General features: G+C 37.6%; 1 protein-coding gene across 1 annotated transcript in view; it reads right to left on the minus strand.

The window, feature by feature from the left end:
• Positions 1 to 10,940: 10,940 nt before the first annotated feature.
• hibadha (3-hydroxyisobutyrate dehydrogenase a) overlaps positions 10,941 to 17,217 on the minus strand; it is a 56,375-nt gene continuing 50,098 nt past the window's right edge. The window contains exon 9 of the mRNA XM_072675002.1: positions 10,941 to 11,009. The gene's annotated coding sequence lies outside the window, so the exon portion shown is untranslated. The remainder of the gene's footprint in view (positions 11,010 to 17,217) is intronic.

Below are 17,217 nucleotides of genomic sequence, written 5' to 3' on the forward strand. Positions count from 1 at the left end.
TCACGTGCGTCAGACTGGTCTCTCTTTCTCTTTCTTTCGTTGATAACAAGAAGGGACAACAATGAGGAAGGAAAGCAGCCTTGAACAAAATCTGGATTCTCTGTTAACGTTTTTATTTTTATGTTTATTTTTTATTCTCCAGTGTCATTGTTTGATCGGTTAATATCAGAAGAATCTATGTTCTTATAAGAGGAGCGGGGAACATGTAGGGATATAAAATTGAGGAGGCCGAGTTGCGATTTAGGAAATATCTTGGTGTAATGTCTAAGTGTATTGAAGTTCTTAATAAAATTGTATTTTAAACGAAAAGCGCAGAATGCCTTTATATTTATTCACAAATGTCTGAACAAACGACGGCGATAAAAAAAATGCTTCTAATACTTATAAAACTATTGTAAGTATACATTTGAGCATTATTTGATCCATAAGTATTATAAAGTAATTACCTTTTAAGGCAAACAGAGGAAAAGGAAACAGGATGTAGAGATTATTTATGAAATATTTGACTTCATGAAAAACAAAAAAAAAATCATTAAGATTACTAATAATATCCAGACAGTTAGCACAATTAAATATAAATAAAGAAACACTTTAAATGTTAATTCAACACTGGGGATTTAACAATATTTATATATTAGTATTTTCACACGAAATCAAGAACCAAGAACCAACTAGCTACCAGTCACTTTTAAGTCTGCAGAATTGCAGTTTTACACCTAATATTAATATTCACATCAATTGTTTATTTATTTTAGTCATAATCAGTCTTACTCGTCCTTTACAATCACTCTCGGTCGCAGGGTTAATCAGAATCTCGTGCAGAAGATTCAGTATTATCCGTTCGCGGTAATAGAGAGGGCGGAATGAAACGCTTCTCGCGGACGTGTTGGAACGACGAGAGATCGATGATTCCCACGCTCGCCTTAATTGGCTGCATTTGAAGAATAATTGAGGCACGCGTCGTGGATCAAACCTAGGACTAAGTGCGCTGAATCCTGTGAGAGCGCTACCCAAACTACCCAAACCCTCAACTAGACTGAAGAACATTGAAACACTGTGGGAAAACTGAGACCCATTCTACAACTGGACTCCAGAACAGACATTCGTCTTTAGTCTTTAGAAATCAACCAGGACTATAGCAATAACACATCATCACGGCAAACAAACAAGAGTAGCAAAACAATCGAGAGTTTAACGAATTTACCAATTAAACTATGTAACACAATAAAAAAACAAGAGTGTAACACAATAAAAACAATTTAGAGTGACATACAAATTAAAGGCACACTGAAAGTAGGACTGCAACACAACAAATAACCAAGGGAGATCTAAGACTATAACACATGGATAACGAATTTTAGACAACACACAAGCAAGCAACAAGCAGGAGTGTTACAAAGAAATCAACATAGACTAAAACACAACCAACAATTATAAGTGTTATTTAAAAACACACTAAAACTGCAATACAACAGACAGACGTGACTTTAACACAATATACAACCACGGGGAACAACACGACCATCAATAAAGACTGTAACACAAGGCAGTTTGCAACGACTAAGATTGTAAAAAAAAAAGTGTAAAACATAAACATTGGCAAAGATTTTAAAACAACAGCCAAAAGCAACAAAATAAACACGTTGTTAAGAACAACATTATTATAAACAGTTTTATCAGGATGACTAATTTAAACATTATTCCAAAATGCCTATAATGATAGAGTAACTACTGCTGATATAAGTGACAGTACACACTTGATAAAACCTTCGATCGGATATGCGTGTAAGAAGCCTTGTTCTCTCTGCATTGTTAGTTACATTAAGGTATACCGGGCCATTTCGTGTGTATATGTATGCATGCCTGTGTGTTATTTTCGTTAATTGGAGCGGTTTTCTGAGCGGTCGTCGTTAAATGAAGTCCTCTCCAGCACATGAGCACGTGACCTCGCGAGCCCGGCCGGTGATTGATGCTGTTATTAAGCGCGCGGCTTGTAAGTGTGACCGAGCTGATTAAAATGCATATGTTTGGAATAATGCGCCATTTAAGCTCCGGACCGATTCTGAACCGGGAGGCAGATTTACACTCTATTACTGTTCCCTGGATCAGAGAGATGAGCAGAGAGGAAAATAACACACCACAATGAATAATAAAACAGGGAAGGGCAATATGATAAATATTGTGGGCTGGATTTTAAAAGATGCAATCAATAAACCTGCTTGACTTGATATACTGATTAACATATCGCTATAAAACAAGAGTATTATAATAGAACAGTGTCTTATTTGCACAATAAGTAACACAATAAACAATCAAACACAATAATCAACCAACAATTCGCTAAAAATGTAACATACTAACTAAGACAGTAACACAATAATCCACTAAAACTGTAACACAATGAACAATCAAACACAATAATCCACTAAAACTGTAACACAACAATTCCATAAAATGTAACACAATAATCCACTAAAACTGTAACACAATGAACAATCAAACACAATAATCCACTAAAACTGTAACACAACAATTCCATAAAATGTAACACAATAATCCACTAAGACTGCAACACAATAATCCACTAAAACTGTAACACAATTTGCTAATACTGTAACATACTAATCAACTAAGACTGTAACACAATAATTCACTAGACTGTAACACAACAACCCACTAATACTGTAACAAAATAATACACAAAAATGTAACACAATAAACAATCAAACACAATAATCCACTAAAACTGTAACACAACAATTCCATAAAATGTAACACAATAATCCACTAAAACTGTAACACAATGAACAATCAAACACAATAATCCACTAATACTGTAACACAACAACCCACTAATACTGCAACACAATAATCCACTAAAAATGTAACACAATAAACAATCAAACATAATAATCCACTAAAACTGTAACACAACAATTCCATAAAATGTAACACAATAATACACTAAAACTGTAACACAATGAACAATCAAACACAATAATCCACTAAGACTGCAACACAATAATCCACTAAAACTGTAACACAATTTGCTAATACTGCAACATACTATTCAACTAAGACTGTAACACAATAATTCATTAAACTGTAACACAACAATCCACTAATACTGTAACACAATAATCCACTAAAAATGTAACACAATAAACAATCAAACCCAATAATACACTAAAACTGTAACACAATAAACAACTAAGACTGTGACACAATTAGACCTATAGTGGTTTGTGTTGGATCAGCCACTCCTCCACTAACGGAGTACACGTTCACATTTAGTAAACAACACGGAGAAGACCACAGGCTGCTCATAAGGCTTTAACTGCACTGCCCAGCGACGCCACACAAGAGCGGCCAATCTTCTGTTAAACTGTTAGGCATCGTTAAAGAGTGTCATCAGCTCTGGACTGGGCTTCAGATTGAAAATCAGCCTCTCTTTGGACCGCTGGTGAGGCGGGCGCTGGGGCGGTACCGTGCAGCTGTCCGGTAAGTGCCGTTTAAAAGCCTGTTTACGTCCTAATTTACGGCGAGCAGCGCGAGGCGTTAACGGACCGCTCGCTTCCTAATGATGATGAATGGGAAATTAATGCGCAGGCGCGCGGGACAATCTAAGCCTTCATCTGGTTAAATAGGCCTTCAATAGCGCTGGGAAAGCAGAGGTCACCTTAAATCAATCGGGCGGTGGTGCAAAGTCATATTCCAATAGAGTCTATCAGCGTTATTTATGGGGCGCCGAACACGGCAGCCCGTCCAGCCTGGGGAAACAAAGCACGGCAGGCACGCCGGCAGATAAAGCGCCCTGAGTAATGTATTCACACAACGAGCAGGTTGTAGATTGGTTCAGAGGCGTAAACCTGCCTGGCATGTTACTCTGTGCTCGCGGGGCGTTTCCTCTGATTGGTTGCTACTGTGAGGTCTTTATTGTGATGTGGTTCCTCTTGTGTCTGTCTGAGAAATGATCTGGAAACAAAGCGGAAGGCTGTATTCTAAACCATAAATACCATGTTCAAGTAGTGCACCACTGTTAGTAATGTAGTATAGTATAGTTTACTTTAGAACAATATAGTATAGTGTTGTTTAATACTATATAGTATAGCATAGCGCATCATAGTATAGTATGGTACAGTATAATATGGTGTTTAATATAGTATAGAACAGTGGTGTTTGGTATATAATACTATAGTATAGTATATCATAGTGGTGTTGTATAGTATAGTATATAGTACATTATAGTGTTTACCATAGTACACTTTTGGCAAAGAATGTTCTATGTGGTAGTAAAACATGTTCTTTGACTCAAAACAAAAGGGGGACCATACAAAAAGTAAAATGGTCAAAACCTATAGGGTCACAAAAACACATTTATTACATTTATGTCATTTATGTATGTGAAAACCCTTGAAGTCTTCTTTTCGAAGATGTACAGTATAACATCTATGTAGCACACAAAGGTTAGTTCTGATACATGACAAAGTATCTTTTTAGAACTATACAGAACCGTTTGCTAAGTGTGAAATAAAGTATAGTGTAGTAAAGTGTCATTTAATGTAGTAAAGTATATGCAGTCTTGGCAAAAGGGTTTTATACAGTACTAAAAAGGGCTCTTTAAGGTGTAACAATAGTGGAAGACTTTTTCATAGAAGCTATATAGAACCATTTCAAATAACCACTTTAGGGCATACAGTAAAGGTATATTTAAGGATATGCAGTATTCATATTTACATTTACATTTACATTTATGGCATTTAGCAGACGCTCTTATCCAGAGCGACTTACAAAGTGCTTTGCTATTTACCCAAGAAAACCTCAGCTAGTTAGAATAGACTAAATTCAACAGATACCTCTAAGCTTTAGACATTACTAAACACAAGACAATAAAGTGACCATAGTACTCTTTTCGTCCAAGTGTTCTCGGAAGAGGAGGGTCTTCAGTCTGCGTTTGAAGACAGCGAGCGACACGGCCGTTCGGACACCCAGGGGAAGTTTGTTCCACCACTTTGGTGCCAGGACAGAAAAAAGCCAGGACGCTTGTTTTCCATGGATTTTGAGGGATGGCGGGTCAAGCCGAGACGTACTTGAAGCTCAAAGGGCTTTAGGTGCGGATCGATATACAGCTTGATCAAATAGCACTTGAATCATCCTACTGAAATTTTTAATAGTAATCATTCACTGTCTAGTTTTGGATAAGGACACTTGAGCATGGATTGGTTTCTATGCAGAGTTAGACAAAGAAGAAAGCATGCTCAAAAATAAATATTTACATTGTCTACAGCTTGATCTGGCTCTAGTATGAGTTTTTATTGGAGAAAGAAACAGGAAGTTATTGTAAGTGTGACAGTGTACAACAGAGCTTTCCTGTGAGCCCCACACTATCCTATGCTGGAAATATGCTGGAAATATACAGTGAGTCCAAGAAGTATTTGATCCCTTGCTGATTTTCTTCGTTGGCCCACTAATAAAGACATGATCATTCTATACTTTTAATGGTAGATGTATTCTTACATGGAGAGACAGAATATTAAAAAGAAAATCCAGAAAATAAATCTAAGGAATATATATTAATTGATTTGTATTTCATGGAGTGAAATAAGTATTTGATCCCTTAGTATTCATTAGCAGTTCTGGCTTTTACAGACCAGTTAGACACTCCCAATCAACTTGTTACCTGACCTGAAGCCACCTGTTCTCACTAATCACTTGTGTGAAAAACACCTGTCCACAGAATCAGACAGATCACACAGATTTCAAGTCTCCAACATGGGTAAAACCAAAGAGCTGTCACAGGACCTCAGAGTCAGAATTGTTGACCTTCACAAAGCTGGAATGGGCTACAAAAAGATTAGTAAGGTGTTGGATGTGAAAGTAACAACTATTGGTGCAATTATCAGAAAGTTTAAAGAGTATAACATGACAATCAACAGACCTCGGCCCGGTGCTCCAAAGAAGATTTCGCCTCGTGGGGTGGCAATGATGCTGAGAACAGTCAGAAATCGTCCTGCAACCACTCGGCAGGAGTTAGCAAATGACCTGAAGGCAGCTGGGACCACAGTTTGCAAGGAAACAATTGGCAACACTTTGCGCAACAATGGATTCACATCCTGCAGTGCCCGAAAGGTACCCCTGCTGAAGAGAGCACATGTGGAGGCGCGCCTCAAGTATGCCAATGATCATTTGAAAGATGAACCAAGTTATTGGGAGAAGGTTTTGTGGTCAGACGAGACCAAAATTGAACTTTTTGGCCTCAACTCCACCCGCCATGTGTGGAGGAAGAAAAATGCTGCCTATGACCCCAAGAACACTGTGCCCACCGTCAAGCATGGAGGTGGAAGCATAATGTTTTGGGGGTGTTTCTCTGCCAAGGGTACAGGGCTACTTCACCGCATCACTGGGAAGATGGATGGAGCCATGTACCGCACAATCCTGAGGGACAACCTCCTCCCCTCTGCCAGGGATCTGAAAATGGGCCGTGGTTGGGTCTTCCAACATGATAACGACCCTAAACATACAGCAAAGGCAACAAAGGATTGGCTCAAGAAAAATCACATTAAGGTCATGGAGTGGCCCAGCCAGTCGCCAGACCTCAATCCGATCGAAAATCTATGGAGGGAGCTGAAGGTCAGAGTTGCCAAGCGACAGCCCACCAACCTTCATGATTTAGAGAGGATCTCCAAAGAAGAGTGGGCCAAAATTCCCCCTGGTGTGTGTGCTAAACTTGTGGTTAACTACAACAAACGTCTCACCGCTGTGCTTGCAAACAAAGGCTTTGCCACTAAGTATTGAGTGTGTTTGGCAAGAGGGATCAAATACTTATTTTCCTCATTGAAATACAAATTAATTAAAATATATTCTTTAAAATTATATTCTGGATTTTTGTCTTGATATTCTGTCTTTCCATGTTAGAATATATCTACCATTAAAAGTGCAGAAGGATAGTGTCTTTATTAGTGGGCAAACAAAGAAAATCAGCAAGGGATCAAATACTTCTTGGACTCACTGTACATCCTTAAAAAAAGTCCTAAAACGAGAAAGTGCTGCCTATCCAACATAATATCCATCAAAATATACCTGTTTGTCAGCTTCTCAGCATAACTGTCAAGTGGAAGCAATAAGAAAATATGATATGGGAGAGATATTCTTCAGTGTTAAACAGTGAATGTCTATTTTTGCATAAAGAGAGAATATCACTGCTGGTGATCATCTGGGATGTCGCAATACTGCAAGCAGGGTGTTGAGGTCTGCTGCATGTCTAGCCCACAGAGGTTCTGTCTCTCTCTCTCTCTCTCTCTCTCTCTCTAATTATGTTCTTTAGGATACTATAGTATAAGCACAACATTGTCTACTCTGTTCGAGTATTTTTTAATGATCAATTAATATACTGTATATAGAAACAAAACAAACCTTAAGAAAGTTTAGGAGTAGACTTGGTAGACAAAAGGCCTGAAAGACCATAGAAGACAACTGACGTGGATGGACATAGAATTCTTCACTTGGTGAAGAAAAACCCTTCATAACATCTAGTCAAGTCAAAAACATTCTCAAAGAGGTAAGCATACCATTGTCAAAATCTACAATCGTAAGACAGTCTAAAGGAATAGTGAAGAACAGAATGGCCAGATTACAGAAGTCTTCGGACAGGCAAAAGGTTGACATGTACTAGAATGATAAACACAGAAGAGTATTGAAAAGGAAAGGAAGAGTTTAATAATTGAGTCCATATGACATCATCTGTCAAACGTAGTATTATGACATGGGCATATTTTGCTGCCAGTGGAACTGGGCCACTGTTGTTTCTCAATGATGTGACTGCTGATATAACTAGTAGGATAAATTCTAAAGTGTATAAAGTGTGTGAACAACTGAAGCAATTACAAAAACTTATACAAAAAGATCTATATCCAATAGGGTGTGTAGCCTAGTGGATTGTAATTATGTAACAAATGTATATAGTAAGGTCTATAAGGTATATGTAGTCTAATGTTTACATAGTAGGGTCTATATAGTCTGAGGTTTATGTGTAAGGTGTATGTAGTCTAGAGTCTATATGGTCATATGGGCATATAGAAAGGTCTATAAAGTCTAAGTTCTACATAGTCTAAGGGTTTATATAGTAACAGTAAATAGTAAGGTCTAAAATGTCTGTGTCATCTAAGCTTTATATTGAAAGATCTACATATATTAAGGTCTTTATAGTCTAAAATCTACATAGTAAGGTCTATATATATTAAGGTCAATGTAAATTAAATAGATAAGTCTAAGGTCTGTATAGGAAAATCTATGCAGTCTAAGGTCTATGTAGGCTAAAGTCTATATAGTAAGGTCTATGTAGTTATATAAAGGTTCATAGAATGAGGTATACATATAAGGTCCACATAGTAATAACATACTGTATATTTCCATCCTTTAGGAACCTAATTTAAATGTATTGTCATTAAATTATTGCAATTATTTGGATTATCTCAAAAATATCATGTAGATATACTTTTTTTTTGCTATGCTAGCGGGTAGCACTGACCCAGTAACACCATGATCTGATTTCAAACAGTAATGCTGACTGTGCCTATGTTTTACTTGACATTTACTCTTCCTCACTGGCTACTGTCACCTGCATAATTATGCAGGGTTGTACACACTGGGTGCAGGGCTGTCTTCACCACAAAGAGCTACTAATAGTCTTTGTCCAGCTATAATCACTCTAGAGAATCTCCCCACACCTCTAAGTAAGTGAATCTATAGTGGCTCTCCAGGACAGCGGTGATGACTGTCCTGCTCAGCTCTTTATTGCTTGTGCTGGTAGCTTTACAGATCAGAGGAAAGGCCAGTCGATGGTCCAGTGTTGTTTGTTTCACTGCTGTGAGAGAAACATGGTTACCTAAAAGTTGAGCCTACTGCTAGCTAAAATACACCAGTAATCATCCAGCAAGCCAGATTACTTTATATGGTATTCTAATATTTTTATATGCTATTATTTATTGTTACCAACATGGCATCTAAGACATTTCAAAGGCAATAGCACATTCATTAGGAAGATATTGCAATGATTGACTGGGTGTAGTTTATTCTCAGCATAAAAGAACCTTTATTACATGAATGTTTAGAGAAATATGGCCATGGTTATTACCCAGATCTGATCTAATTTAACAGTGCTTACAATGACCGGGCAAAAAGAGTTCTCTAGAGTATGGTCACCGAAGAGCCACTTCTGGTTCCCTAAAGAGCTTTTCAATGGATTTCTCTAAATGAGATGTGTAAGAATGAGAAGAATGTCATGCCATGTAATGGCATGTAATGTAAACACTCCATATCAATTACATGCTTTTTCTAGAACCAATTGCCCAAGCCAAGAACCATTTAGGAAACTTTATTTGTACAGTGCAGTACATTATAACCATTTGTGTTTCCTAAGTATAAATGGTCACAAATGAGTAATAATTTGTAACATCTTGGTAATGAGTGCTTAAGAAAATAATAATGCTCATAAACATCTTGCTGCCATTTAATTCTGTACAAATAAAAAAAACAATGAAGTAAGTTTTTACTTATCCATATTTGAATTAAAGAAGAATATATAGTAAAAGGTGTATAGTAAATGCAGTATAATGTGCATATAGTAAGATATATGTTTTGCAATATAAGGTCTACATAGTGAAACGCCTACACTGTATCATGCTATGCAGTATAATATGTATAAATATATAGGTATACATACAGTACAGCACAATGTCTATATAGTATAATACAGAAAACACTATATATGCAGTATTCTGCTTTCTGAAATTACTATTAAATGTGTTTAAATTACAATATTTTTTAGTAATTAAACATGCAGATAATAATGTACAGGTTTATTGTCCATACTAAGCATTTCTGTAATTTAAGGGCAAGTTTAATTAGTTATATTTATGTGTACACTGTTAAAAACCTATTGGTTCATGTAACCATCTATTTACATATAGGGCATGTCTTTCAGTTACTGACACTCACCATCAGTATATTGTCATTTCCCCAGGGCTACCTTTACTTATGTTTGCTTTTATGTTTTATGTAATAATTGACTGCCTGGTCTCAGGGCTTGTCAGCTGTAAGAGCAAGTTACCATTGTCTGTGTTGCTGAGCGTGACTCTGTACTGACTGTTTGCCAGTGTTTAATCTCATTCTGTCAGTGTTTGTCAGATAGTTAATTTTGTTACAAAACCTTTGATTGTAAAAATTCAAGATACAAAATAGTGTTTCTCTGCAGACTCTTTCGTACATTTCTATAAATGTATTGTTTTTCCAATGAATTTAAATTAAGTTTAATTTTATGGTTTTGTTTGATCATTTGACCATATTTTTATAATTAGTTCAAAGTGCAAAGCACTTTTCCACCCAGTACTCTGAGTAGCCCTGTAATTCAGCTTTAATTAACCAAAGCTGGACTTCATCATTGTAGACCACACTGTATAGTGCAAAACAATCTTATTTGCATAATTCTAGCTATTTCCCAGCATTGTCAGCATTTATGAGTAAATGAGTTCATTAGTGCATATAATATATTGCTATTGAAGGGAATGCTTTGTCTAGTGTCCCTAATTACAGGCATATCTGTAATGTATGATAAAAAAACAGCTTTCTGGGAGTGAAAGGCCTATAGCTAGGCATAACTGTGACCAAGATGGTGTGAGCTAATGTTGCTGTCAATTGCACTCTTTTCTTTCTCAAAGCCTTTTACTCCAACAACCCAGCTGAAGCTCAGACCCAGCTGAAGCCCAAATCATGCAATACTGTTTAAAATAATTTAATAAGCACTTTGTTTTATGGGAGCGGGTTATTGTTTTATGATAGCTGAGGCAGCCAATGGCTTTACAGTGCACTCCAGCTCTCTCCACACCTCGTTTTATTTTACAGCATTACGCTTTACTGCATGACAGCCATGCCGCCGAACTGCACGGCAACCACGCCAGACCCAGCTTTTTCCCATCCTTTCCCAGAACAGCATCAGAGACTGAATACAAAACCTAAAAAGAATAAATGCACAAATTGTAGAGGCCTAGTTTTTTATTAAAATATTGATGCATTAACACATAAACCTGCTTTAAATTCTTACAGGCAGTTCAATAATATATAAGTAGAGCAGGGGCAGGGAAAAAGCCTCCAACATCATGAGGACCTTTAACCATCCAACCAATGGACTGTTTGCCCCCCTTCCTTCATGTAAACTCTTAGAATAAAGGTGCTTCAAATGCCATATAAAACATTTTTTGGTTTCTTAAAGAAGCATGTTTGTGGAGAACCTTTAAAATGGTAAAAAAAAAAATAATTTATGCTTCTTCACCATTTTGAAGCCATTTTGACCATCTCTTATATCTAGTTCATATTTATATACTTTATTATATTTCTAGTATTGTTCTAGAGTGTTTTTAGTATTGCTGCTCCCAACCAGGACCTGAGTTAGATTTTGTGCCCTGTGATGTACAACATTTTCTGGAATGACAGGTTTTGTTTGATGGTGATTATTGTAAACCCAGGTTAAAACAAGGATGTATAATAATGTATATGAGCCAAGGATGCAGGATAAGAGTATGAAGGAGGGAGAGACGAGGCAACAGAATGAAAGAGAGTGAGAGAGAGAGAGAGAGAGAGAGATGGATGATAGAACTAGCGGACATCTCTGGGACCAAGTGATGCATTTCCATTACACTGTCTCTGTCCCTCTCACTTGTGTCCGATATGCTCCAGCCCCCCAAACCCCCAAAGAGAACAGGAAAGGGATTACACTTACAAACACTTATCAATGCGTACCCCTACAGATGCATGCACATACACACAAGGTGAGTCAGTAGAGTGTGACAGCGTGTCCATATTCCCTTTTCAACATTTACAGTGTAATTACACAACATAGAACACTTTCTGTAACATACACTATGTGTCCAAATGTTTTTGGACACCCTTTCTAATGAAGGCATTCAGCTACTTTAACAGCACCCATTGCTGAAACAGATACAGTGCAAATACACACACAGCTTGTCTAGTCCCTGTAGAGAAGTACTGCTAGTAGAATAGCTGGCTCTCTGGAGCAGATAAGTATGAACCTATTGGCACCATGCTGCCTAATGCCAGGTGTGGGCTAGAGGTGTGGGTATAAAGCCCCCCATCATTGAGCTGTGGAGTTGGGGATGATGATGGTGGTGATGATCATCCAACATCCTGACCTCACCAACGCTCTTGTTGCTGAATGCAACCAAAATGTCACAGCAATGCTCCTTCACAATCTGTTAGGAAGCCTTCACTGGACAGTAGAGACAGTTTCTCCAACAAAAGCAGGATAAGCTCTTTTTAATACCCTCGATTTTGGAGATCATCACACACTTCATCTCCAACTCCCCAACTCATCCCAAAAGTACTGGATGGAGCTCCACCATCATTCCAGAGAACACAGTTCCTCCACTGCTCCAGCTCCAGGGCTTTATACCCCTCCTAGAAATTCGTATTCTACTGGCAGTACTTCTCTGTGTCAGTAATGGGTGCAACTTAAAGTAGACAATCACATTCATTAGCAGGAGTGTCCACAAACATTTGGACATATAATATTTCTCCGAGGCTTACACATTAGAGATTGAGCCTAAAAAGTCCTTTACACTCTTAAAAATAAAGGTGATACGAAAGGTTTTTTGAATGATGAAAAAACTATTCCGGCTCCTTAAAGAACCTCCTTGGTTCTTCTGTGACATAACTCAAAGAACCTTGTGTAGCACCTTTATTGTTAAGAGTGAACCAACAACCAGTGATGACACATCAACAAAGAATGAGACAACGGGGTCAAACAATAAAGAGCTAACTACTGTGGAGGGGGATCTCAGAGACATGTGAAATGTGGATCTGGATTTCTATCTTTAATGGACGTCTTTAAAGATCACTCATTGTTTGTGCTTTCCCCTGACCCGGGCGAGCGAAAGAGCCAAACACGGGTCTCTCGCACTCTCTCTCCCCCCACACACACACTCTGATTTGTGGCTAAGGAAGGGTGTAGGTGGGTCTATTTGTGTGTATGTGCTTTAAGTCTAGGCATGTCTGTTGATGGGAAAAGGAGGCAAGATAGAGTAACAAAGAGTAACAGAGGTTTTATGGTGATGTTCTGTTTGTGGTGATTGTCTTCTGCTAAGCTGAACAGCCTCTTAACTTTAAGCAGGTTAATGGAACTTTTATGAGAGCTTCTACAATCAGTTGACCTCTGGAGTTTCTCTCTCTCTCTCTTTAGCTCTCGTTCAGCCTCCAGACAGTCTCGGTTGTGAGCTAAGCAGAGAATTTTGGCCTCTTTTGCCTGCATTACACACAATCTGTGAGCCTTATTTCCTTCTCTGTTCTCTTGATCTAATACAAATAGTACAAAACTCCATCTGTTTAACCTGTAGAAACCTTTCCTTCCAAAAGTCATCAGAGTGTATCTATCTGTCTGTCTGTCTATCCGTTGGTCGGTCTTTCTATCTATCTATCTATTTATCTATCTATCTATCTATCTATCTATATATCTATATATATATATATATATATATCTGTCTATCTATCTATCTATCTGTCTATCTATCTATCTATCTATCTATATGTCTGTCTGTCTGTCTGTCGTTCTGTCTGTCTGTCTATCTATCTATCTATCTATCTATATATATATATATATATATCTATATATCTGTCTTTCTATCTATCTATTTATCTATCTATCTATCTGTCTGTCTGTCTGTCTGTCTATCTATCTATCGATCTATCTATCTATCTATCTATCTATCTATCTATCTATCTATCTATCTATCTATCTATCTATCTATCTATATGTCTGTCTGTCTGTCTGTCGTTCTGTCTGTCTATCTATCTATCTATCTATCTATCTATCTATCTATCTATCTATCTATCTATCTGTCTGTCTGTCTGTCTGTCTATCTATCTATCGATCTATCTATCTATCTATCTATCTATCTATCTATCTATATGTCTGTCTGTCTGTCTGTCGTTCTGTCTGTCTATCTATCTATCTATCTATCTATCTATCTATCTATCTATCTATCTATATCTAAATCATGTTATCTAACATGCTATCTCATGTTAGCTTAGTAAACTAACAGGGTTTAATATTGATAATTAATATTGATTAAATTTGCTAATCAGTTCCACCAGCTCAACAAAGTTAACCGTCAGTGATGTGATGAAGGCTGGGGCTTTCAGTGGTCTGATAAGTAGATTTACCATCAGTCTCTTAAAACCAGTACATAACTGGAAACTGTTGGATTTTGGATGGGTTGTATAATTTTATATTTTGCTAGTTTAAACAAAGTGTCAAACTTCAGACCTAAAGGAAAAGACAAGACATCAGATCTGAGAAAGCAATGAAAAAACTGACAAATTAAGTTTTTATGTTAGTCAAAAAGAGTAAAGTGTTATGTATAGATGATACAGATGATTCTGCAGATTAGTATACACTTTAGTATACTATTATACTAAACTAGCATAAACTTAGACTAGTACTTAAACTATAGTCTAGTATAAACTTTAAGTACATTTAGGAGTGTTTACTATTATATTTGTATTTAAGTAGAAAATGTAAACCATGCGTTTCCCAAAGTAGAACTAGAGAATTTGTACTTTTTATTGGGCTTGTGTACTTCTGCCACCTCTGGTTATTCATAATACACTATAAATTAGTGATGCTTTAAAAAAAGCTCCATACAATGATATTCAATTCCTCAGCCAGTATGTAGTAAGACCATTCAATCGTAAAAATAAAGTTGCAGAGAAGAATCTATTTGGATTCTCTAAAGAGCCCTTCAGTTTTAGTGAACAGTGCACCAACAGTATGTTTTAGTGTTAAATGTGACTTTATAGTTTATCTGAACCACATTATTTAGAGGTTACACAGCTTAGTTTAGCAGTTGGCTACCAAAAAATACATACATAGCCTACACTATTAAAAATAAAGATGCTACAAAAAACGTTGCAGGTTATTGGTTTTAGAGAGAACCATGTTTGCTAAAGAGGTGAGGAACCTTCACATCACGTGAGTATTCACAGAACCATTCATTGTGAGGTTCCTTAGAGAACTGATAGTGTTTTTTTTGGAAGCATTGCTCTAAAGAACACGTCTTGGCACAGTCATTTTCTAGAGTATATGCCACTCTGTTAAGTTGGACTGGATGGACTGTTAACTTGTTCACTCTGCATGTGTGGGTTCAAATCTCGCCGTTGCCCGAAGGAAGATTCTTCGGTCTGTAAGCTGCCACTGTTGGGCCCTTGAACAAGGTCTTTAACGAGGGGGTGCCATGACATGGCTGACCCCAGCTTTCTAAGCTAGGATATGTGAAGAGAAGGATACTGATGTGGTGTATAAGTGTGTAATGACAATAAAAGTATTGAACCATGTTTTTTCAATGTAAAGACACCAAAAGATGTGCCACTCACTAACGTACCTGTCGTTAGCTTCATCCTTTCTGTCATCACCACATTTCTATTAGCTCTTCATATTCATATTTTAGCAGCAGAAGCAGAGCCTTCAGTAGAGGAGCAGCAGACTAGTTAGCTAATAGGTATTACATTAGCTGGTATATTAGGTATATTTTGTGTTGTGGCGCTTATTATATTAGATGAGATATTTAAATTGCTCTTGTTTGATAGGATTATTGCAAACAGCCAAAGTCTGTGATTTAAAAAGTGAAAACTGAATGAGATTAGTTATCTTAATTAGAATATTTCTTTCCTCTGAGAAAACAATGACAAATAATAGTCTGATGGCATGCGTCATATAATTGTGACTTTCCACTTGGCTCTGGAATTTTCCAGCTGGGATGTTTCCACAGTTCGCTGCCAGAGTGACTCTACATCATGGCTGGGACATTTCCTGGGCTGGCGATGTCATACATAGCAGTTTGGAGCACTCCCAAGGGCCTGAGGCCTCTGGGGCTGAGCGGGACTCCCCTCCCATAAGGAGAAGGACCAGAAGGACCAGATAAGTGACTAGCAACTTTTACACTGTTGTCTACAGTCTTTTTCCTCTATGCCTGCAGGGGAACTGTGTGTATTGTGGTTGTTTTTGTTTTTCATTGATTCCTATGGCTACACAATGTAAAGCAACACCATAGCGACCACTTAGCAACAGTACTCTACATTACTCTACATTACTCTATTCTATTTTGTTCTGGTAGGATTTATTCCCATAATGGACATCAAAGCACTTTGTAAGTCACTCTGTATAAGAGTATCTGCTAAATGTCATTAACTGTAAACGCCACCATGGCAAACACCAAGCAACACTATAGAAATTACTTAACAACCGTTAGCAACACCACAATAGCCACCTGGGATACAATAGCAACCACCCAGCAACACTATAAAAAACACTTACCAACCCCACAGTAGCCACCTGGGTTACCATAGCAACCACCTAGCAAAAAGTGACCACATAGCAACAGCCTATCAAGTACCTGGAGGTGGGAAATACACTTTTCTAATTGCTACTGATGTGAAATGTCCTTGGGTTCAGGAAAATCAAAATGATGATGATGATGATGCCGATGATGATTATTTTTATTATACTTTAACTCCTGTGAATCAGAAATGATGATGATGATGATGATGACAGTGATGATGATGATGATAATGATGATGATTATTTTTATTATACTTTAACTCCTGTGAATCAGAAATGATGATGATGATGATGATGATGACAGTGATGATGATGATGCGACAGAGACATAACTCAAAATCTTCGGTATCTCTTACGCTCATTGAAATGCTACACATCGGGTTCACTTTTTCCAAAGAAGGCAGCAGCTTGAACCCTGGTACACTCTCTGGTCAGCAGTGATGCTCACACACACACACACACACACACACACGCACACACACACAACGGGAGAGAGAACCCTAGATGAGAGATGGGCTCAGTAAAAGTCTTAACTCATCATAATCACTTTTATTCACGTCCATCATCGCAGCGTCAATAGTCATCATGCAGCCATCAGATACAGTGTGATGGAGCACTGACCATCTGAGGAGGCGCATACTCACACACATACACATACACACACACACTGTCGTACACCACCAGGTACGCAGCTAACTGGTCACTTTTCTGAATGTCAGCCGGAAGGAAACGGGCCAATAAAGGCTTACTTCTCTTCATATGAGCTAATTTGCTTATGATCAGCTGACAAGGCAGAACAGCTACACTTGAGTGTA

This window comes from Salminus brasiliensis, chromosome 3 (genome assembly GCF_030463535.1).
Source record: "Salminus brasiliensis chromosome 3, fSalBra1.hap2, whole genome shotgun sequence".
Taxonomy (NCBI): Eukaryota; Metazoa; Chordata; class Actinopteri; order Characiformes; family Bryconidae; genus Salminus; species Salminus brasiliensis.